This window comes from Ixodes scapularis, unplaced genomic scaffold (assembly GCF_016920785.2).
Source record: "Ixodes scapularis isolate PalLabHiFi unplaced genomic scaffold, ASM1692078v2 PGA_scaffold1__304_contigs__length_218370807, whole genome shotgun sequence".
NCBI lineage: Eukaryota > Metazoa > Arthropoda > Arachnida > Ixodida > Ixodidae > Ixodes > Ixodes scapularis.
The window spans coordinates 51,419,613-51,444,562 of NW_024609846.1; the positions used below are offsets into that span (position 1 = coordinate 51,419,613).

Consider the following 24,950-nt stretch of genomic DNA (forward strand, 5'->3'; position numbering starts at 1 on the left):
CTCCAGGAATGTGAAACGCAGCGGCCCCACAAAAAAAAAATAAAAAATAAACGATCAACAGAAAACGGCTGCGCTACAGAAGGTGCGTTTTTTCCGACGTTTAAGGTCTCAAGAAATTTTTCCTGCATCTAGCTGGGTAGGACAGAAAAAGAGAAAAAACAGGTCTGAGAGCAGCACTGCTTTAAGAATGTCTCCTCACAAGGCAAAGCTGATGTTGGAAAAAGCAACCGAAAATCTTCGTTCCACTCCAGAATTTGAATCCAGAAACAAAGATTATTTGTGATCTCCAGAAGTAGCGCGCAGTGTCCGAGCGTTCTGCAGACCGTGCGATGCACACCGCAAGAGACTGGCAGTGCGTCAATGCGAGGAACTCTGGAGCCAAGCAGCCCTGCATTCAGGTATGAATCGAGTGCATGAAAAGCAAGTAGTGTGCTCTGTAAGAGTGCTTTAGAGCTCCCACAGTGTGTTTCAAGTGTATTTATGCAGATACTGAACGCATGTCAGGTTTCTCATGTGTGTTTTATTGTACCCCACTACCCTGTCTTTAGCCCCACAGGCCGGGGCAAAATAGGACATTGTGTGACTTCCAGATACTGTAGCTTTGTTTAACATTTCGCTTGCTCAAGTTAAGTAATAATTATTAAGCAAAGTGCCGAGATATCTGCTGCGTTTTTAAATATTAAAGCAAACAAAAAAATTACCATAGAATTTAAAATTGCGTCTAATTTTGCTCCACCTTTCCCTAATAATAAATGTCCGAATTTCTCCGGTGATTAAGCGAAAACGTAGCTTGAATTAATATACGCTCATATTCTGAATACACTAAGAAAAACATATTAGCTTATCTAGTGTTTTGTAAGTTGAAACAAAACGTCTTGTATATTGAATGCGTGTTTATTTTTTCTTTACTTATCTCTAATCTAGAGAATATCAAGATCCCTCAATCCCCACAGAGTTTTTATCCATGCATATTTTTGGTATTCTCTCGAGAATAAAAACAATGTTTTGGTTGAAAATAGGACCTTCAGTCATCCGGAAAACAAGTGCTAAAGTGATATACAGTATTACGTTTTGAGTCAAGATGTATTGCATGAAAGGCCTCCAGCGCTAGGCTCTTGCTCAAGAGCGTCCCTTGTGTGCTCCAGCTCTGGAGCGGCAGGAGCAACGGCCGAGCTCAAAGCCCGAATTTTGTGACCCCCACTGCGGTACATTTCCTAATATACTTCAATCTCCGCTGACGTGTTAGTGAAAGATACGTTCTTGCCAGAAAAAAACTAGTCACATGATCATTATCGCCAACTCCGCTCTCCGAGCGTGATTATATGCAGTTAACATGACCGTGTTGCAGCCAGACGGAATGTTAGTTGTCTAAATGAGTACGCATCTTCTGCCACCCCTCAACGTCGCGCTCCACCAGCAAAGTGACTGCGACGCACCTTGTGTCATCTGTTAGAACTTCAAACCTACAGTGGAAACTCCACCACTGCTGTAACGAGCAGACTCGAGTCGGTCACGAGTACTCCACGTTTGCTTCGACTAAATAGCATTTCCAACTTACTTGGTACGAATTCCAAAAAGGGACCTCTTCCTCGAGGGTTCATTTTAGGTTCCACTTCTCCGACAACCCTAATCTGAGCTTCCACTTGATAAAACCCACATTCATTGTCTCCAATCAACGCGGTTGTGTAAACCCCGTCGCCTCTTTGAACATCAAAGCCTGAAAAATAAACAAATACATGATTACGGCGTAACATTGTAGCCTATTCGTTTCAATTAATAGTTCCTCTATTCTATGCGTCACCAATTATATTCTAATATAATAGGTATTTATATTGACTGCGGAATGTCAGCAAATAATCATGCTTATAATATGTTTTCTACAAGGTCTCAAAAGAATGTGAGCTATGCCGCTGCTCTCGCAGGAAATTGTTTTCGAAAAAGTCAATGTAGCAAAAATCATGCGTATGTTTTCCTATCATACGTGTAGAAAGAGATAACTCGCCTTAGCTGTAAATAAAAATGCGATGAAATATATACACATCGTTGAAAACATCTCGGCAATTTTAAATGAATGAATGAAGTTATTGGGAAGATGGTTGGATGGCCAAGATACTAAAAAACAAGGGTAAGGAAAAAATTGCATTCGTCGGTGAACGAAAGTTGTGCGAGCAAACGCTCACAAACCAAAGATGCGCATTCTTAGCCCTGGGCATGGAATGATGTCTAGTCTTCCAGACCGAATGTTTTGGCTGATATGCCGGGCGCGGTCTTGCTGCAGGGCGACACACTCCCACAGTAGATGGTGGATAGCCGGCCTGACGTCTGTGTTGCACGTGCAGCAGGATACCGGTGTTGTCGGTGGCGAGGGGGTTTGATCATCTTGGGTGTGGTCTTGATAAGGCGGTCGATCTCTCTTGGCGGTGTAGTTCCTTCATTTGGCAGGGATGCCCTCAGAATATCCGCTCCGGCACGAGCCTTGTAAATGAGAACCTTTCCGCCTCGGGGGATCTTCGGAAGAAGGGCGCGATATTGACGAAGTGTTCTCGAGCTGCCGGCGTCGGTCCACCCGGCAGGCTGCAGTTTTTCTTCAATAAGGTCGGGGGCCGATGGCGCAAAAGAAACTGCAAAACTCGTCTTGGAGCGAATGGCTACTTGCTCGCTTGCAAACGCATGCGCAGCCTATTTGCAGGAGCCGTCTGCGTCCCCGGTATTCAGTAGACCCGCACCTCAATTTTCTTGATGGAGAGGAGTTTGAAGTAGCGGCTCTTGACCCGCTGACAGGGCGTTTCCTCTCGGGGTGTCTTGTATAGCCCGGAGAGTGTTTCTCGGCAAACCGTGTAGACGCTGATGCTGGAGGGTGATTTGATTCCTTCCCATGTATGTAGAAGTTGGAAGAGTATGGCTTTCAGCTCGAGGAGGCTCACGTTGGGCTCGTGATGGAACTGGAGTGTTGGGGCGTGCCGGTGCTTGTTGTAAATGTAGGCAAAGGTGGCCTACTTAGTCTTGCCGCATCACGAAATGTCGGTGAACACGGCGTTCTCTAACCTGTCGGTGAGTGCGGCGATGGCCGCTCTCGCTTCTGGGTCGTCCTCGCAGTTGTGCCGGCGGGTTAGAGTTTTGGGCGTTTGAACTAGAATGTTTTCCCAAAGCTGTATGGTCGCTGGTGGGAGGAGAGCTATGCTGCGAAAGGCTCGGTGTAGCAGCTGGAGCAGGCAAAGGTCGGCCTTGGATGAGGTGCGCCGTCGGTGGTGCCAGTCGTTGCGAGTTTAAATGATGGCATGGAGAGTGAGAAGAGATGCCTCCCTGTTGAGCTCTTCCGCAAGTGTGCGTTTCGGAAGGCCTCTGATGGCGTGAAGGCACTCGCGATGCAGGAGCTCCAGTTTCTTGTGTTGCAATCTTAATGAGCTTGAAGCATGCGGCGCCCTAGCAGGATTTGGTGGTGAGGGTTGCTTAAGTAAACAGGCGGATGGTGCGCTTGCCGGCACCACCGAAGGGATTGCCTATACTCTTGATGAGGTGGAACCGTTGCTGCATGTGCTGCTTGAGCTGCTTAAGTTGTTCTTGCGCGCCACCTTCTTTGTGGGGTTGATTGGCCAGAGTGAGGCTTATCTGGTTTCGGTTATGTTCAAGGCCATCAATGACGAGGAGCTGGCTTTTCTCTCTCTAGGGATGTCTGCATACCGGTGGCCTGTACGAGTCGACGCCGGATATCCAGGGCCCGTGGCATGGTGGCGGCGGAAGCTTCGCAGTCGAGCGTTGTGTGGCGGGGATCTAACCAGAGGGTGATGTCATCCGCGTAAGTATTGAGCAGGGAATGTTTAATGGTGTGCAGCTGCTTTGCAATCCTGCGCATGATAAGGTTTGAACAACGTGGGCGAGAGGATGGCGCATTGGGAACCCCGCAGACTTTGGGTAAAATGTGGGGTTGTTGGGCCCCTGTGTTAATTTTTATTCTTTAGGAAGTCTTTGACGGCGTTGACGATGAGAGTACCAGCCTTGCATTCTTAGGGGCCCAACAACCCTACATTTTTCCACGTTCTGTTTTTACATTTTTCACGTTCTATTTTTCATTTTTCCACGTTCTATTTTAACATAAGGTTGTACACGGTCGTGTAGATAATGAATTAGTGTCATCGTTAAAATTTCACGTACCGGCACGTGTTGTTAGAGGATTTAGTATATTTTACCCCTCCATTCAATCGAAATCGTCACCGATGGTAAGGATGCAGATTTGTGGTAATGAACTGTCCTCTCATGTTGATATCTTTTCAGATATATCAGTGTTTAGAAGGGAGCTAAATTTTTATCTTTTTAATTACTGAATGCATGTTAGTCTGTTCTTTTTTACAAGTGGAAGACATTCTGTTAAGTCATGTACTACCATTTTATGTGCCACCACACTATGACCTAGTGGCCGTTCTGGGGCATGATTCAAATAAAGCATTATTATTATTATTATTATTATTAGTGTGTTTCAATCTCCGCAAAATGTTCTACCGTGTCTAAGGCCTTCCGGGTGTCTACCGCCACCAGAAACCCGGAAACTTTGTTGGTATCATGGTGCCTTTTTCCCAGCCATTTTGCGGGGGATATACAGGCAGTTGTGGGCAAGCAAGGCAGCACGAAACCCAGTTTTTGCGTCGCCGAAGTAGGTGGCAGACACTGCTTCATCCAGTATGTAGTTGAACTTTCCCAGGATCAGCCGTTCCAGATGTTCCTATAGGAAGGATAATAATGAGATGGGCGGAGGTACTCGGCACGGTCGAGATTATTCCCGTGCTTGGGATTGGTGTAAATTACCGAATTCTTCCTGTGGTCCGCTAAATTTCCTGTAGCCCGCACTGCTGAGATCGGCCAGGAGTTGTCACTTCTCGGGCTCATCGAGGTTGCGGAGCACACGCCGCGTGATGCAGTCCTTGTGCGGGACCCTGTGCTCGTTGATGCAGTCCAAAACCATGGCCAGCTCTTGTATCATAAATGGCGCGTACTGTCCGCTATCCCTGGTTGTATCATAAATGGCGGGTACTGTCCGCTATCCCTGGGGATTCGCGGTTTGTACAGGCTCGGGACTGGTGGGTTGGAGAGTTGAAGGAAAAAGGTCTTGTCCGCCTCGTCTTCCAAATCCTCGGAAGCACAGTTGGTGGCGAGTTGAATGTTGCGGGCGGTATTGGGCGCCTTGGCCTTGGTCGCCAAATCTTTGTGGATGAGCCAGTGTTTCCGGGTGCCGGTCCTCTCGTCCAAGGTAGCAGAGTGGTCAAACCACCCTGGTGCGGGACAGCCACTTGGCGTATCGTTAGGCCGGCGATGTCTTGGGGCGGATGCGCATCAGATCCTTAAAGTGCTTGCCGTTGGATACGGAGATCTGATAAGGACATTCGCGTGCTTCCCAGAGGATGGCAAAGTGCTTGTCGAGAGTTAGGTCCTGCTCGATAACTACCAAATGGCCTTGTCGAATTGTACTGTTCTCAGCAGCTTGGTGGTGATGGAGACAGAGTCTTCGTAAGTAGCGATCGCCTGTCAATATGCGTCCTAGTCTACAGTCTTCGTCGGACGTACGCCAGGTCAGGTCGGGGATGGTGTCACTCTGGCTCTCATGAAGTTCGTGTCGTGTCAGATAGTGCAGGTCGTTGGTGAGCTCGAGATGCGTGAGTTGCGCCGCCTCTTGAAGTCGTAGTCCGCGTTGGTCCGCTCTGGAGTAGCCACAGTCCGAGTGATGAGCATTGAAGTCCCCAATAACGAATCTCCGGTCCTTACGGTACCTTGCCGTAAGTCTTTTCTCCATCGGAACACGGCCAGGCTGGATGGGCCGCGTCAGGAGCAGCTGGGTGAGGGTCTCACGAAGTAAGAGACTACGATTACGTGACAGCCTCCTAAAGTAGAGCGGGTCACCAGAATTTTATGAAAGGTGTCGCAGTGGCTGGAAAGGTCCAGCTGGAGCTGTGGAAAGTTTTTACGTACAAACACGGCCGCTTGGGCTTCAACGGTGCGCGACCGTTCGTGAGATCGGCCGTATGGTTCATGCTCCATAATAGGTTGTCGGTACCTTTTATAGCCCGAGAAGGGAGGGCCTGCTTCTCGCGTTTTCTGAGTTGCAGTGCTGCCGGCCTACCAATGAGGCGAAAGACTTCGGTAATCTCCCTGTCGTTTTGACGCAGCGAGCGGCAATTCCACTGCCGGGCGTCATGGGGGCGTTCACGCAAACGTTAAGCGCAGGGCTGGCCTTGTCATCCTTGTGCTTCTTGTGGGCATCCATGTTGATTTATAAGGGGAGCATTTGCTTGAATAAGTTGCTTTAGCTGTTACTGTACTTGCTGAAGGGCTTGTTGCGTGGCTTTCTCTTCTGGCTACACGGGCTTTTGGAAGATAAGCTGCAACTGTTGTGCTTGCTGGGTCTTCCGAAGCTGGCGAACATGCTCCGGCGTGTGGGGAGGTAGCTGGGCTGCTGTGGATCGTAGAGACGGTCTTAGGGTTTGGTGTGTTGCGAGTGGATGCGGGTAGGAGACATGAGGCGAAGGGTTGTGCCGTGGAGAAAGGGACTGGCGGTGCTTGTTCTGCTCGTCGAGTTCATTGTCCATTTGCCGCCCCTCCTCCTCCTGTTTGAGACGGGGGGAGCGGAGCCAACATTCTTTTCTTCGGCGTCTTAGATAGTACTTCTCCGTGGCCTCTTGCACAAGGCTCAGTACAGCTGCCAATTGTTGATGCTGCTGCTGGACAGTACGGTGGAAGATGGCTTGGTTGCGGCCTTGTTCTGCTTCACGCTAGTCGGTGATTTGCTACGTGTCTGAAGTTTGGCAATCTTTAGAGCGTCCTGCCGACCATTCCAGATCTTTACGAGCGGAAGGGCTCGTGAATACGAACTTGACGTGAGGTGCGAGAATGGTCCGAGACTCAGATTCCGCTATTGTAGCATCCAAGTGTGCGGCTCGGGGCGTGCGACTGTTGATCTTGTCGTCGGCAATTTTTGTTCTTGATTGGCCTCTTACAGTTGATTTGTTCGTTCAGCGAACTGCGCTCGGGGGGGGGGGGGGGGGGGGGGGGGCACGAAGTGTCGTTAGCAACGTGTTTTTTTTCTGTCTGCAGTAAGCGCAGTAGCTTAAATGGCCATTGAGGCACGGTTCTGGGTGTTGTTGGTACTCTTTGCCGCAGTTGTTGCAGACGGGCGTTTCATTCGGGCGGCTTAGGAGCCGAGGCGGTTGCTCCGCAGCCGCACTAGAGATTTGTGCTCGTACCGTTCTACTCGTCGCGGAAAGCCCCTGTAGGTGCCTTGCTGCGGGTGACATGGAGAAGGGAAAATTATCGATTCAGTTCCTCGAGAGCCCATAGGCCAAGCGGTCAGTATGTCCAACCATCGGCATGCAGTGTCTTCAGGAGTTTCTCCGTAGTTTTATCGGGCTTGTACCCGTAGAGCACGCCGCGGGAAACGCCTTCTGTGGGGACCTGATACGAGCGCACCGGGAGTGGTGGTCTGAATCTCAGTGGTATGGAGTTTACCCGAAGGAGGAGCGCCACCTGAGTAGAATCGAACGTCGTGACGGCGATGGTGTAGACAGTCGGCTGACGTGCTGATGTTGAGGTAGCTTAGAATTTTTGGAGTAGGAGTTGAATGAGGTCTGCAAGTCTTCGGGTTGATGCGTGTAACGTCGGATCGTTCTGTCAGTAGGAGCTTGATCATCTGAATGACGGGCGTCGCTCGGGTCTTACGGTTTGAGAGGGGCAATAGTTGGCCATTCCTTAAGTAGGGTGCGAGGCCGTGTTCAAGTAGCTTTCTCTCAGAGTTCCCTTAAGTTAAGCCAGGAGTTCGTTATCTGCATTCATCTTGGTGGATTCTTCAGAAGTGTTCTGTCGCTTCTCGCTTCTGAGGCGGCTGCCTGCAGGTGGCTGATGCTGCTCTATTTGTTCGGGAAGAAGAATCAGAGATTCCCGCAGCGCAAACAGGGCAGCTGCGGATGTCGAGGCGGCTGGCGGAAGTTTCAAATCTGGCGGCTTCAATAAGGATGACGTGATTTCCGTTAGAACGAGGCAAAACGCAGTCCCGGTGGGTCCGCGGCGTGCGGCGAAAAGCCTTGCTCCTCGCTAAGCGTAAGCGGAGACTCGGGGAAAGTACGCAGAAATGCCCGGAGATTAGTCAAATTTGCGTCACGTGTCCTGGTGGTGTTTCGAAATGGCTCGTACAAATTTGGTGGTTTCAGCGACTCTGTTCCAATAGAGAGAAGGATCACATCGCAGGAACGTCGTGAAGCCTGGTCTCCCATTCCGAGAGTCAAACCCTAACTCCGTTTTTTTAATATATATAGACATATTCTAATGTGAAATACACAACTCTCGTTTTCGATCTACCATACAATAATTTATGCCTCTCCAGCCAACCGTTTGCATATTCTATGAAGTAGTCGCTGAGAGCTTATGGAACGCCGGGCATGGCTTTTTTTGCTAATGCTTCTTTCTTCCTGATTGGTTGTTAGCCGCAGTTATTGTCTAATGCCGCCATCTCATAGGCTGTGGAGTTATCATCAAATGCTCGGGATTCACCATGACCTGCTTTTCTTAAGGGGCCATTGACGACGTGCTTGTTTTAGTATCGCTTTTTTGTTAAGACGTCTTTTATATCTACATTTGCAGGGATGTTTTTCTACAATAGGGCAATTTATGAACCTTACATGTTATGCACAGTTCAGTGAAAGTGTTTATGGGACAACTGAGAAAAAAGTATTTATCCTATTAGCCCTCGGTGATATATAGAGTGACCATTCTGACGATGGGCATTCTCACCTAGACCGTCGTCGTGAAGTGTGATGCGGGGTCGTGATGAATTATCGGGTGGTGTGACCATCACAACCACGTCAGCATGCCGTACCACGGCATTTCCTTTTGTGACCTTCACGTAGACGATTGGAATGTTGCCAGCAGTTACGACACTTCTTCCAAAATAGATTGCGGCTCTTATGGCGGCCACATTCATGTTCTTTTGAAAGGATTTGACTAGAATGCCGACGTCGGCCGGCCTTTGGCGGCGTGCTGTTAAGATCAGCCGCCACTGTCCGGACTGGAAAGATTGGGTGATATCAAAGCAAGGCGCATAAGAAAAACAAGTCGCCGGTGAATACGCTATAGATACGTTAGAAAAGCAAAAATATAAATCCCATTCATCAAACAGTGTATCACTCTATCGAAACTAACAATATATAGCTATCGGACAGTACAAACGCAAAACGTTGCAGAAACAAAAGAGGTGTATACTACCAGGCTCCATTATGAAAACAATAGGCCAACCCAGTGTTGCCCTTCCTACTACTGCAACAACCCGTACCACTACAAGTTAAAACAATCACTGACAAAGTTTAGCACCAAGATGTAGTCCGGCGCCGAAACCACATATATTCTAAAAGTTAAGGAAGGATCAAATTTGAAAGTGCAAGAAGAACATAAACGTACCTTGAGGAGTGCGCAGCGTTTCCATATGGTATAAGTCCCAGCATTTACATTTTCCAGAGCATGAAATTACACGAGTACACTGAAAATGGCTTACGTGTAGGAATTCGAAAGCCAGTCAAATACAACGTCTACGACGACGTCGAGGAAGTCTTCTAGGACGACTTCAAGGACGACCTCTAGGAAGACCTTAAAGGGGCCCTGCAAGCACTTTTTTATTGGTTTTTAATTTGCGCCGAACCTAAGCGCACTGAACGTAATAACTTAGTGAAACTTTTCTTTTCTTGAAATTCGTTTTATTTTAAAAGTTATAGGCAAATTAGAATTACAAAAACAAGCAAAAAATAACCTCCCTCATGACGTCCTTGGTTGCTTGAGTGGTCGTGTTCTAGACGTGGGGTAGTGGGCTTATCGGCGAGCGCTCACGGCTGCCGCAATCCGTGTCGACGTTGCGAGAGGGCGCCACTAAAGCATGTTCTGGATAGGCTGTACGCAGCGGGCAGCCAGAGCGGGTCTTATTGCATTTGCTGCGCGATTAAACACTAATTCGGCATGACACTTCATCGGCCACAAACGACAGCTAACATGGGGTAAAGATAAGCTCAGAATGGCAGCCACTTCGCGCTGCCATACCGCGAAACGGCGAAACCGCAAGACAAAGCTTCTCGCCGAAGGCCTTTGGAGCCGACCGTCCATACGACCTGCACATCCTGCTGTCCATACGACATCCTCCTGTTCGTATGACCGCAGCGCCGCTACGTACATCCGGGACCTTTCCGTGTCCGGCACCTGATCCCACTACTCCTTTCTAGTATACGCCGCCTTTTCCACCACTTGGTGGCGGGTATGTTGACGGGTCATTTCTTGTTTCCGAACTTTATAAACTGCATTCGTTTCTTTTCTGACCTAAAATACTGAAAAAAAAACTACTTTTGTAAATAATTGAAACGGTTCGCGCCACTTATATTTTGTATTTCGACCAAAAAGAAGCATTTAGCGGCTCTGACCAGTAGTAAGCCAAGGACCAAAGACGTCACATTTTGCGCGCTTTCGGTACCATGGGTCGCCCTCGTCAGTGGAGGATGTTTCCGCCTCGTCCGGTTAAAATATGACGCACGGATATTTAGTTAGTTTCTACGCGCCCGCTGGCTTGCCCAGCGGGCGCGGAGAAACTAACTAAAAACTAAGAGACGTGGAAACCGCAAAAAGGTAGACGCTTAAATATGATTGTAGGGCCCTTTTAAGGACGACGTCAAGGACAACGTTGAGACGACGCCTAGGGGACGCCGTTTAAGACGACCTCTAGGACGACGTGTTGGACAATTTCTAGGGCGACCTCAAGGACGGCTCTAGGACGACGTCGAGAACAACGCATAGAGGGATCGCTTAAGGAGGCTGGGGCGTATTTGTGCGGGCGGCAACGTTTGCCTGCGGAAGCCGCCATAGCTGTAGACTCTGCTGCCGATATGGAGGCCATAGATGTAGACGCGGTAGGCTCAGAGTTCACCGCACAAAGCACACAACGTGCAAAGTCCGAAGCCCACCTTTTGCAAACGGCACTCCGGCGGTGACATCACGTTGATGACGTATTTTTATGGCTATCTTTCGGGCACAACAAAGCCGATGCCACTTGTTTTTCACGTAATGTGACAATTTATGTCGTCCTGAGGTCTAGGATAACTTCTAGGACGACCGCATGGACAACGCCAAGGTAATGGGGCAACTAGAGTCGCCCACTGAGCGGCGCGTGCAGCGCAATCGCGTTTTTATCGGCTTTTTCGACGCTTTTTTGCTCAATAGGACAAGTAACGCGTTTTAATACGTTACCGGTGCTCTATAACTTCGACACGTGAGGTGACACGATTAAGCGGTAGTATTCGAAGAACACTTATTATTAAAGTCAATATTTGTCTTGCATCCTTTTTTCCCTTCGTGCTTTACTTCTTTTTCTTAACTGCAGCAAATTTTTAAATAAAGGGCCGGAAAGTTATATGAATGCGGTTTTCACTGCGTATTTTATAGGGCTCAGCGTACCCTAGACAGGAATATAACTCTCACTATTATCAGACTAATTAACTAAAATTTGTTAATTAACTTTTTCATTTCTGTAATTAGGATAAGTTTACATTACAAACATTGAGGCGGTCGTAGGCAGAGACTGTTCCATTTTGTAGAGGTCGTGTAACCAGACCATGTTTCGAGATATCTGCCCTCTAACTTTCTTCTTAATTCGACTTTTTTTCTACTCAATCCGGGAAACTCACGAAGGTGGGCACTATAGCCAATATATGGTATATTAGCCGGGAAAAAGTACAAAATTCTGGGACGAATGTCGCGGAACACGGGCTGGTTACCCGAATTTTACAAAATGGAAAAGTATTGACATACGACCGTGTCAAATATTTATATAACTTGTGGGAGCCGGGGGTGAAAGACGAGGCAGAGGGCACGTGACAGGCGGTCGGTGAAGACACGAGCTGGCGCGAGACATTGCGCGCTGAGCGAGGCTGGTCGCTGGACAAGGAACGTCGAAGCCAAGTTATGGCTTCGTTATGGGCCAGGCCAGGCCTAGGCCTGGCCTGGCCCATAAGGAACCCCGGAGCGGTCCACCAGCGAGGTCTGGAGCAAGACCGGTGGAAACGGCGAGCCCAGGCCATATGACCTGGGCTATGACAATCCCGGGGTGGTTCCGCAGCGAGACTCGGGCATTGGTAGCCTGGGACAGCCAGCCTACGCAGCGCTGGCGTAGGAAAGGCGATCCGCAGGCCTGGACACGGACCCCGACTGTGAGCTCTGATCGACGGGCGACAACAAGGGTCGACGGGCCCGGACTACCGGCTCTTGACGACCGGCAACCGAGAGGTACAGTAAACCTATTCGCTGTCTTCTCGTTGCTGTATGTCACTCCCTGGGTGGCGGGCGGAGCGCATACCGATCGGGCGGCAATTATTAGTAGAGGAATCTCCATAAAGAACCCCACATTAAAATGGCGCCCAACGTGGGGCCCGTTCGGTATGCCTCTGCTTCTAGTCATCCCCAGAGAGTCCCACGGATTCGTTGAGCGGGTTGTTCAGTAACGCTAACGATGCCCGTTGAGACAAACCATGTTGGAATTTTGGTGACTTGTCTCACAGCAGAGCTCAGCAGGTGTCCCCTCGAATTGAGTACTTGAAGGTCTCGAAGGACGAGGTTGCGGACGCGCTTTCTCGGGTACCCCAGAATAGTGGTTGGCAGAAGGTGCCGTAACCGGGGGGAACACGCGGAGCGCGGTTAAGATGTAAGAAAGTCGTCTTCGGAGGCAGAGGAGAGGCGCGGCAGGTTTGCTGGAAGGCAGGATAGCGACTGGCAGGAGGGAAAACAGCCAGGACTTATTGAATATTTAGGATTTAGGCTTGGAGTGATGCGGTGAGCCAGTAAGCGCTTGTCGAGGCTCGGGGTGCAGATGGGTTTTTGTCAGTGGGTGTCGGAAAGATTGCGGGAATTGCAGTCGACACCGGGAACACTAGCGGACGAGATTGTCAGCGGGTGTTGGGTAAACTGGCGTAAATTGCAGTTGACACTGGGAACGCTGGCAGGCGAGTTAAGGAGCAGTATGATTTGTAACCGCTGGGCCAAGAGGGCTAGTTGCTTCGCGTCACTCCAACAATCCATGAAGGGCAGAGGCGATTTATAGGATAATTTCTCGACTTCATTCTGTCCGGTCGTGGCAGTGACAGCAAGACTTTTAATAAGTTATGTCGCGTCACGACCTGGCCGGGGATGAGGCGGTAGCCATTTAGGTGGCTTGTAGTTGTCCAGCTTGCCTTGAGGCGTAAACGGTTTAAGCGGGTTTGCTCGCTGAGCTGCCGCCCCTCCGAGGACCGAGCAGTCCCTAGAGCTCGTAGACACGTGGACGGAACGGGACGTTGACGCTTACATCGAGTACCACATGGTATATGTAGCCGTTTTGGAGCGCGGCTATGGAATATGGCCGTCCCGCCCACAGGGTTCGGATCCCTTCGCTTGCGCAAAAGATGGACTAGGTTTACTCCATCGTTACCTGTTCAGAAGGAAACTCACGGCTTGAGCAACGCAGTTAGTGGTTTTGCCGCATCGCTTGCTCCGAGATGAGAAGGGTACCCGAGGTATAAAGACGCGAGCGTCGTGTCTTACTTCTAGGCTTACTCGGCGAGATACAAACGAGGAGGCTTGTCCGGTTCACATCGCTGACTTGAAAGGATACTACCGTTGTCGCGATGGGGAAGACGTATAACATGAGGTTGCGGTAGGACACAAGAAATCCCCTGTTCTTGGCGACCCAGGAGCGAGCTCTGGAATGCAGACTTGCTGAGTTAGCCGCATGGTACACGAACCCGTCGGCAAGCAATTAGGCGGTGGAGGTTATGGCCACTGCCACAGTCTGCGGCAGAGTACTTGTTCGTTGTGTGTTGTTTTAACACTTTGTTCTGCGCAGAATAACTTTTTGGAAAGACTGCCGTAAACGGCGTAACCCAGGAAGCCTACCGGGAGGGAAAACTGGCCATTCGTTTTCCCAAGTGCTCAGGGTGACTGACAGTTGTTCGGCCTGACGAATGGTTCAGGCGGGCAGTTCTAAGCCCGCTGTGACCTCTAAGCGGAACGGGACAAGTCCGTCTGCGTCGGCCGGACCAGCTTAGAGCAAGCCCCCTACTGCATCGCGGTGAGTGGGACAGCGAGCGACAGACAGGTCAGCATTGTTTGCCGGCTTCGCTAGCCACCACCACCTACGCCGCTTTCGGACGCTGCAACGTGGCCACTCCGGCAACAGCAACAGCGGCCGCCCATGAAGCCCAGCGGCTCCCTGAGGCTCATGAAGTCCCCCGAAGTCCGGGCCTTGAGGGGGGAGAGTGTGGGAGCCGGGGGTGAAAGACGAGGCAGAGGGCACGTGACAGGCGGTCGGCGGAGATGACACGAGCTGGCGCGAGACATTGCGCACTGAGCGAGGCTGGTAGCTGGACAAGGAACGTCGAAGCCAAGATGCCTGGCCTAGGCCTGGCCTGGCCCATAACGAACCCCGGAGCGGTCCACCAGCGAGGTCTGGAGCAAGACTGGTGAAAACGGCGAGCCCGGGCCATATGACCTGGGCTATGACAATCCCGTGGTGGTTCCGCAGCGAGACTCGGGCATTGGTAGCCTGGGACAGCCAGCCTACGCAGCGCTGGCGTGGGAAAGGCGATCCGCAGGCCTGGACACGGACCCCGACTGTGAGCTCTGATCGACGGGCGACAACAAGGGTCGACGGGCCCGGACTACCGGCTCTTGACGACCGGCAACCGAGAGGTACAGTAAACCCATTCGCTGTCTTCTCGTTGCTGTATGTCACTCCCTGGGTGACGGGCGGAGCGCATACCGATCGGGCATAATTATTGTTAAAGGGATCTCCATAAAGAACCCCACAAACTATATATCCCAGTTACAGTAATTAAAAACTTTATTAGCAACAATTAGTTAATTCGTCTGATAATAGTAATGGTTATAACTTCAACTAATATCCGCCAAGCCATATAAACCCGGTGTATAACCGCATTCATTTAGCTTTTCTCCTTCTATTTAAGAATTTGGTGCAGCTAAGAAAAAACACCCCGTATATTACATACGTACATATATTTTTCTTGTGGTAAGCTGTCTTGACATTACTTCGTGTTGGGTTCATCTAAATGTTGTAACCATGCTTTGAAACAAAAAAACGTTCAGTGACACTGCAACCGCTTGTGCGTGAGTAAACAACTCAAATCAGTAATAATATAAGCCAAACCTGGGCAGGTGAAGGGATAATAACCAAAAACGAACTGGCTTCGTCATCATTGATTACAGTGCAGTCTACACAAGTTGTTCCACTCTCATGAATAATACGAGCGTTCAGTTTTTGTCCTGGTCTGACTACAATGCGGATGGACGTTTTCTTCCCCAGTTCAAATGGTACAATGAACACGAGCGTCAGCGTCTTCAGAAACGTTTTCGATGTTTTCAGGAGCTGTACGAAAACAACAAAAAGGAAACGTTAGTTCTCAGTATGTTCAGTCTTTACCCCAGAAAACAGAATGCTACATTATGTTTTATTGGTTTATAATTTTTCAAAGAAATCACAAAATTTTTATCTATGGTGAGAACACAAGGTAATATAGAAAACATTTCGCAACAGTCCTCTGGCTCTCTCATGGTTAATGGTACCTGCAAACTTTTTGCACTCATCTCTCTCGCTCCATTTGAATGGATGCGATTCAAAATGTCTTAAGAACAAAACGTTATCCGCAGCGTTCTATAGCGCTTCTGATCGAAGCTTCATCTCTGTCTTACGCTTTTTCTAAGCCTCAATATATTATCACCAATGAAGGTGACAAGGGGACGAACAGTTCACTGAAAATAAAGGTTTTATTGGCGAACTTGTGCCAAACAAAACGTAAAGAACGAGCGTCGAGGCAACAGAAAAGCGGTCGGCGATTTGGCGGCGTAACAGCGAGCGAGACTGACTCGACAAGGTCTCTGGCAGCTGCTTACCCACAGTGCGTCAATTAAATTTGGGAGTTTTACGTGCCAAACCAACGACGGGCATCTGGCACGCCCCAGCGGAGGACTGAGGATTAATTTAGACCACCTGGGGATCTTTTGACGTGCAACCGAAAGCTCGGTTACACGGCGCGTTCTCCGCAATACGCCTCCGTCAGATTGCGGGCACCTCGGTCGGGACTCGAACCCCCCATATGGGGATCCGTAGGCCGGCGCTCTCGCCTTTGGAGCCACTCAGGCGGCTACCCACAGTGCGTCACTATTTAGAAAGTTCGGCAAAGAAGGTCCGAGCGTCGCGCGCTCGGGGTGAGTATGAACTGGCACTTTCGAGAACCAGACATCAGGAATAAATGATAAAAGTTAAATACGCAGCAAGAATATACGCGAATCTTCTAGACACCCTTGACTGAGCGTTGCTTGCTCGCCCCTGCAAGCGGCAATATTTTTTATTTTTTTTTATTTGCCAAGATGAAAAGTTACAACTCGCTTAAACAGCGCTTGGCTGGCATCTGGCAATTAGAAATCAATATTTTTATATAACTTAGGTCTATAAAAGAGAATACAGTGAAAATAAAAAATTATCGAGACCCTACTTTTAGGTACCACCTACGATCAAGCTTAGACAATGACAAGGCTGAGATTCTGCTGAGACTTAACATTGCAGGCAGCGATAAGCTCTGAGCAATATAAAACGACTTGCTCAGTGCAGAAAACAGTAATAGTTTCGTGCTTACACGTATTTATTGCATTATCATTTGTTGAAATTCTTTTGGCAGAATGCATTAATTTGGTAGCTATAGTATTTCCTGGATAATCGTAAAACTGGATTTTCTGTTGTGTGCAGGGTACTGGCTCCCTTGAAAAGTGCTTCACAAGGCTAATCAATCACTTCCGAATAAAAGAGTACCGTCATCATTAATATTTTTGTTTCTGTGGCTTAAAGTTTTTATATCTAGTCATAGATGAAGAATCGCAATTTTAAAATGAAAAGAGAAAATCGCACGTGACCACGCGACGTTTTTTATCTTAGAAGCAAATTGATTGGGTTACATCGTGAAGAATAATTAAATATGTACATGCACATTGAGGTGTATCATATCCCTAAACCTTACGGAACCATGCGTGCAAAACTGGAGTTCCTATGTGTATTGCCTAGAAGCATTTACCAGTGCACAGACCTAAACAGGATGATTCTTCTACTGCGACTGCGATTTTCCTATGGATACAATAAAGAACATATATACCTGCACATTCTTAGTACCCAAATCGATAAAACCCAAAAACTAAATTTAATAAAGGAAGCGAAGCACACCTGAGTTTAATTTATTAAGCGATTTTTGAAGTCGACTCTTTTTTTTTATTGGTGCATGCAGGTTTGGTACCTCCAATAACTAAGCGTCAAACTCCTTTAAGCTCACTGTTCCAGATCAACTATTTAGGGCCCCTTCCACACAGTGAGAACTAACGTTATTCACTCACCACCACAGGTTGCTGCCACTCCGGAAGATTTGAATAAACTACCTCAGTTAAGGCTTCTTCGAGTGCCATCTGTGGTCCATTTTTGACATCTCCGAAGAAAAAGGCTTTTCCACCTGTTTTCACTGGAAGTCTGTAGAAGTCGTCAAATACCAAGGAAAAGACGTGCAGGACCACATTGTTTTCTAGTATAGCCGAGAAAATATTAGCAGTCTCCTTGCTCTGATTTGATTTGGAGCCCACAAATAAGCACACTGAAGCACCATCGGGCGATTCGCCTTGTGACATTAAAACCTGTCGATTAGGAAAGCATTTATAACTAGGGTTATTAAAGAATCGTTAGAACTTACCGTCAAGGATTTCTCTACTCCGCAGGCGACACAGGTATCGCCACCAAGTCTAAGAGACCTGATAGCATTCGCAAATTTTTCACGGGTCGCTGGGCCAATGACAGCCAGGGGGTGTTCAACGTGACTGGCCTTGTTGAGTGACACGATACTCAGTCGGTCGTCATCCGGAAATACACTTCGAATTACGAAGACAGCCGAACGTTTCGCCAGACTGAAAAGTCTTGGCTCCTAAAATATTGAATAAGATGTTTGCATTAATGAGGTGCGTTTACTGGCACCATGACAGAACAGCACACGACATAACAGCACGCGACAGAACAGCACGGTCGAAACAGCACGCGTCAAAACAGCACAGCGTCAAAACAGCACGGCGACAAAACAGCACGCGACAAAACAGCACAGCGTCAAAACGGTACAGCGACAGAAGAGCACGTGCCAAAACAGCACGACGTCAAAACAGCGCGATGTCAAAACAGCACAGCGTCAAAACATGACATTGACCATATAGCTAGGGTTCGGCGTTTTCGGTTTGTAGTATTTGAAATTCCGCGCGCATTTTGGTTTTTGGCTTTTATTTCAAACAAAAGTTTTCGGTTTTTTCGGTGAATATTTATAGACTCATAAACTTCTCAGTTATATTGGGTTTATTGACGAAAACCAGTACACTAACGAAAATGGAATAATTAAAAGCGTTTGTGTAAACTGTATATTGAGTACCAGGTACTGGTCTTCTTGTTTGTTGCCGTCTTTGGCAGCCGACGCGACCTGTTCTGCAAGACACACTGGGGCCTCATCGTGATCTGACATTATCGTCGTGTGCTCGTATTTGTACACAGGACGAGCATGAGCTTCAGTACCACCTTAGTCGGAGAGGCAAATATCAAAATGGAGAAATTAGCAAGCATTGTACTCATTGACTGCGAGGGCTGATAAATTCGCGCCGACGGCAGAAATGACAATAAAACACTCGTATTTAAGTCCTCCTCTAGTAGTCGGAAGCTAGGGTGTTAAACAGTGCGCGGCATTTACGGACGCTCTTTATTTCCGTTGTTTGATTTAACGATTAAACTGTCTTCTTTTAACAAAGAATTCGGCGCAAATCCCTATCAGGTGAAAAACCCAGATTTCGTCCCGAAGACCCCTGCGTCCCCGGAGCGTTTCTTGAAAGTTGAAACGATCTCGCAGACAAGCTGAAAACTGCGAAAGGAAGTGGTCATATGGTTAGTAATGAGTAGGGTTCCGTGTTTTCGGAGTTTAGTTTTCGTCAAGTTCGGAGGGTGTTTTTCTGAGTTTATTTTTTGCCGAAAATTTCGAGTTTATCGGAGTTTATTTCTGTTCTATTCCGAATTCTCCGAAATCCGGAGCTCAGTTTCGCAGTGTTTCTTATTAAAAATAAACTAATAATATGCAAATATAAACGTATAATTGACAAAAAACGCGATTGCATCAATTAATATTTTCTTCAGTTGGATTTGGCGTTGGTGCCAATACTACTGGTAATACTAATTTGTCCTAGAACAAAAGTGGCACACGAGTGTTATTTCGATAAATGTCGATACCTTAAAATCAATAACCTACTGGAGGTAGTCGCTGGGAAGCCTGTATTCATTCCATGCTATTCCATCAACCTGCCGCGCGGCCGCAAGAGGTAGAGTGGAAAAGGATGAAATAGAGAAGTTTCAACTGTCCATTTCCCCACTTTATGTAATTTCTATGGTCCATAGCTTTCACGGTTACAAAAACACAACCTCTGCTTCCTCTTATGCACAAACAGTATGACCCAAACCGGAAACATAAACAGTGACTTTTGTCTTGACCCGATAGTACAATGACCTGTTGTCCTGACCGAAATTTAAAAAAATATGTGTGGTGGCATTTTCCCAGGACCATTTACTCTACGCGCTGATGAAACCATTAATTGTAAAATATATTTGTGTTTGTGTGTGTGTGTGGGGGGGGGTGGGGGGTGGGGGGTGGGGGGGGATAGGGGATTGGCACATAGAAATTCAGAGTTTATAAGATAAGTTATGAGTCACATTCCCCCCTCCCACACACACACACCACTCCAAACGCCCTCCAAAATACTGAACTTTTTCAGTTAAGACCGAATTTTTAAAAATTAATTCGGCATACTTTTACCGGTTATATTCGGTTTAACCTGAAAACGCTGAACCCTAAATATCGCGTTTAAAGTTAAAAAATGCACGTCTCAAATAAGGCGCTGTAAAGGAATTGAGGTTCTAGGCCAATTCGTCGAAAGCCAACTCGTCGCCGGCCAATTTTTCGAATCTGTTCTTTTGGAAGCAAGTTCGGACGGGGGAGTATACTCGATGCGCGCATGACGGTTCCCTGGGCAGTACCGAAGCCCCCGCTGGTGCGGATTCTGGCTATTTTGTAGCGTGAGCTACACTAGCCGAGGTTGAGCAGTTTTGCGTGGCTCCCATAATGAGTCGTGCTCCGTGCTGCGCATGCGCGAGAGCAGTGACTTCACACGGCGCTCAGCTGGCGCACCGGAGCCGCCGCCGCCGTGCGCTCCCCCGCTGCCGCGCCCGCCTCGCCGGTCTGCGCGTTCCTAGGAGTGACGTCATAGCCACGGCAGACACACTGGCGCCACCGCGTGCCCAGCTGTGCGCCTCCATTGCGCAGTAGCCAAGTCTGACGCTGCACCGGAGCCGCTTTATAGCGCCTCTCATTTTGTGCGCATAAGCTCACGCTACGTATATCCTGGCATAGCCGAGCTAAGCCACCGCAATTTATTCGAACAGTTTTGCACATTTCGACGCGCGAGTTTGCTGCTGATATCGTCTACAATAAATAATTCAATCGCACGGAGATGTGCTGTCGTTAGTTGTTAGAAGAAAAATTCACAAAGCGTGTGCGGCAACGGTGTGTTCAGCCCATGCGGGCAGTGTAAGGCCACAGTATTGAGGCTGCGGCATGTTACTGCTTCACCGGTTTCCATTCGATCGAGGCCCTTCGTCGGCAGTAATCTGTGAATTTAACTCAAAACGTACAACTTCTCGCCTGGAAGCTCCAGCCGCGTGTTTGCCGGACATTTTATTCACGGCGAATCAACCCCGCAGAATCGGTGCCCATGGTACACCTTGAGTACGCTCCACATTAAAGTCACATTATCTTACCAGTTCTATCAATGCATCTGTAATTAACACATTTCCTGCTTTTTTTTTTTTTTTTTTTTTTTTTTTTTTGGGGGGGGGGGGAGGTCATTTTACGCTCAGGTGGTAATTACGAAACGACGAGTACTACGGAACCGGAACATCACCGGACCGCCACAAACCAGGCAGTTCATAACTTGAACTTATATGTATCTTCTTCCCAATAACTTTTCCTCTTTCCCTGATACTTCAAAAAAGGCCAGACAACGCAGACAACATCGACTCGATGGCATCCCCTCTAACTATCCGATCTCTTCAGAGATTAGCGTACTTAAGTAGTAGTAACTACTGCTAACTTTATTTGTTTTTAGCAATCACACAGCAGCAGCACTCGGGACACTGACTTGAGTGCGATCCTGTCGCCGCCAGCGTACATTATTTTTATTGCTTCTCCACTAGCTTTTAGATAATGGCATGCAATGTCCAACCCTTTTTCTTTACGTTCTGTTTTGTTTTCATAAAATGCCACCTATTACAGCCTTTTTACAAGCGTACTGTTTTGTCGTTGTGCTGTGACACCGTGCTGTTTTGTCGCGTGCTATTTTGACGCGTGCTGTTTTGACGCGTGCTGTTTTGACGCCGTGCTGTTTTGACGCTGTGCTGTTTTGACGCGTGCTGTTTTGACGCGTGCTGTTTTGACCGTGCTGTTTTGTCGCGTGCTGTTTTGTCGTGTGCTATTCTGTCGCGTTCCCGCATTTACTAGACACGAAAGACAAACTTTCAAACGAAATATTCCTGATCGGAAAGATCGTTTTAAAATATCAATTTTACGGCTATAATGTATTTATTTTTTCCGCAAGTTCCAAATTGTACAAGGAACAAATCTAAAAATAAATCAGCCCTTATATTCGCTAGTTGTTCAGGAAGCAATATAATTTCCGATAAATTACGAACGCATATATAACCTGCGGTGTCGGAATTAGAAGTGCTGAAAAATACCGTAGAAAACATAATTGAGATTTAATCACTCACAATCATGCTTGAAGTGTCAAACACAAGTACAGTTCGCCTTCCACGCGCCTCGATGTGTTGAATCACATGAAATATCACATCGGGTATTGTCTCAAGTGTACGGCCTTGCAATCTTGGTAAAAAAAGGATGCAGTGTAATGAAATCGTTAATGGCTGAAACTTTTCATGTTAAGACACGCGCCAAATAAGACTAAACGAGGCTTACTCATGGTAGTCCTCGCTCTCCCTTATAACAGCCGAGGTTGGTTTAGATGCGCAGGTTTCGTAATCAGAATTTTTTGTCTGCGAAATGTTGTCATTACCTTCCTCGTCGCAAAACCTGAACACCTGTAAAAATTGAGACATACCAAATGTTTGATAACGTGAAACTCTAATAGAAACCACAAAACATTTGCAAGGCAGGTATCATCACTAAGCTCCCGAAAAAATTATTCTCATTGTTACTTGTATGAACCCATTTTTTTACGACATAAAAATGACAGGCATCAGTGGGCTTTATTTTTTTAGATTAGAACGTACAGATAACAGGCTTCGCCTAATGACGGATATCTCACGGTAAATTAGGCAGGTGCTATAACTTTTGTCGTCTGTAACTCTTTTGCCAATTTAAGGTACCAATTTATACTGTTGAGCGAATGCTAGAGCCGAAGCTCCTCTGCTAAACAATTTAGTTTTACTACAACGCCAGAGAAACTGATTTCATATTTGAGGCTGTAAAAAGATGAGGGCATCTTTAGGAACATAACTGTGTTACGCGAGAGGAACTTGGGTATGGGATTTTTATGTCAAGATCCGCTCTACAACAGGACATATTGAAGATGCATCACGTTAACGTTAACATGAGCTAGCGTAACTTGGGTGTAGGATTTGTATGTCAAGATCCGCTCTACAACAGGACATATTGAAAAGACATCACGTTAACATGAGCTAGCGCACACCAGCTCGGAACACATGGAGCGAAAGCTCGCGCTGTAGATCCCAGCGATCCTGGGTTCAATCCCCGCCCCTGCCCGTTTCGATCTCGATGAGCGTCGTACCGCGTACTGTGGTGTATCACTACTGCTTGGTGCAAGGCAAAGACCTCAGGGTAGCGGTTGTAATGAACTGACTACATTTCTCACCTGCAGCTGAGAGACAAGACGCCAGTTGAGGCAAACTAACCTCAGGATGTGCAAACATACACACAAACACACATCGCGAAATTATAAAACTAGCAAAAAATAAAAAGCAGCCGTTAACTTTACCTGCAAACCTTCGGTGCAGAAAAGGTGGCAACCGTCGTCAGAGGGATGTCGAGAATCGTCAAATACTCCATACCGAAAACGAGCCCACTCGTGAATTAAATTAAACACTGAAAAATATAATCGACGCATCATTACCCTTCGTTCTACACACTACCTTATATTTAGAAATAAACCGGAGCGTCCCTAAATGCACGATACGGGCGCCGCGCATGCGCGCTGTGTTGGAGGCAAGAAGCGCGCCGTCTTTCATCAACCAGCCATTAGCGTGCCATGTCGGCATCGGTCTAAGAACCACTGCCCTTATTCGCGTTGAAATTGTTGATTCTACGTATTCCTAGCAATGTTTGAGTATGTTAGTGGCCTCATTGAACTTGCTAATACTTCACAGCACACAACAGACAACACACCATCAAAACAGATCCACACAAAGAAACAACACTCACGCAGCGTTGACTGTCAACTCTCGGACATATTAAATATCATCTTCGTTATCTTTTACTCTTACGCACTAAAGAGAAGAAAATAAAAGGTAACCAAGGAGGGACAGAGAAAGAAAAAGAAAAAGAAAAAGAAAAGGAAAAGGTTAAAAGGGTATTCACTTGGGCTAGTTGGTTGTACATTTCAGGATTAAACGCGCTAAAAAACGAGGACGAGTAAACGAAGACACACACACAGTAGAGCGCACTTGCAACTGATGTTTAATGTGAATTAAACCAAATAAGAAACATATATGCCTTGTCAACAACCATCCACGTCATGTAAAAACATTGTTCAATAATCTACATATAATCTTTCTAGCTTGGGTATCTTCAGTCCTTTGTTAGCCCAAGCTAGAAAGATTATATATAGATTCTTGAATAATGTTTTTACATGACGTGGATGGTTGTTGACAAGGCATATATGTTTCTTATTTGGTTTTATTCACATTAAACATCAGTTGCAAGTGCGCTCTACTGTGTGTGTGTGTCTTCGTTTACTGGTCCTCATTTTTTAGCGCTTTTAACCCGGAAAGGAAAAGGAGAGAAGATAAGGAAGAAAAAGAAGTCAAGAAAATAAAATACAAAATAAAAGAAAAAGAAAGAAATGACAAAGATTAAGATCAAGTCCTACTACAGTAAAAGTTAGTAAGGAGGCTTTCCTAAATAATCTAACTCTTTTTTGGATAAGCTAATCGTGCGTAAGAGTAAAAGATAACGAAGATGATGTTTAATATATCCGAGAGTTGACAGTCAGCACTGCGTGAGTGTTGTTTCTTTGTGTGGATCTGTTTTGATTTTGTGTTGTCTGTTGTGCGCTGCGAAGTATTAGCATGAAGCTACGGAGCTTCTTGAAAAAAGTGAGTTAGAAGTGAATTCTAGCGTATTTTTACTCCGTGAACCCGAATACCCAAACCAGTTTCTGCGCAAGTATTGTTAAACGCGAGAAAAACGCGAAAGAGAGTCGCTGTACGTGGCGTCATCGACGGATCTTTTAGCTGCCCAAGGCTAAGGAGGCGGGGCTTTAGCCCTATCTTGAAGTTGATCTTATGGCTCACCAGCGCGTCGCATTGAAATATAATTGTGATATCTGCTATTCTAAAGGCCAAATGAACGCAATTCAAGCGTTTTTTCTAAAATGTAGAAGTCCCCCATCTTCCCTTTAACCAACTTGCCCAAGCTGAAGTATTGACCAAGCTCATTGAACTTGACAAGATTTCATGCTTCGCAAAATTTCGCGCCAATAATGTGACGCGTGACGATCTATTGCACGTGGACTCCGCAGAATGGACGCTAAAGCTT

The 24,950-nt window shown here is 47.2% G+C and overlaps 1 protein-coding gene and 1 long non-coding RNA gene across 2 annotated transcripts in view; one reads left to right on the forward strand and one right to left on the reverse strand.

Moving 5' to 3' along the window:
- The window catches only part of LOC8038594 (GAS2-like protein pickled eggs), a 484,840-nt gene that overhangs the window by 224,131 nt on the left and 235,759 nt on the right, over positions 1 to 24,950 (forward strand). The gene's annotated exons all lie outside the window — the stretch shown is intronic.
- On the reverse strand, positions 21,973 to 23,257 carry LOC115317261. The gene is made up of 3 exons (XR_003918013.2): positions 23,173 to 23,257; positions 22,134 to 22,255; positions 21,973 to 22,040 (listed from the first exon to the last, which is right to left on the reverse strand). It is a non-coding gene; the product is annotated as an uncharacterized LOC115317261 (long non-coding RNA).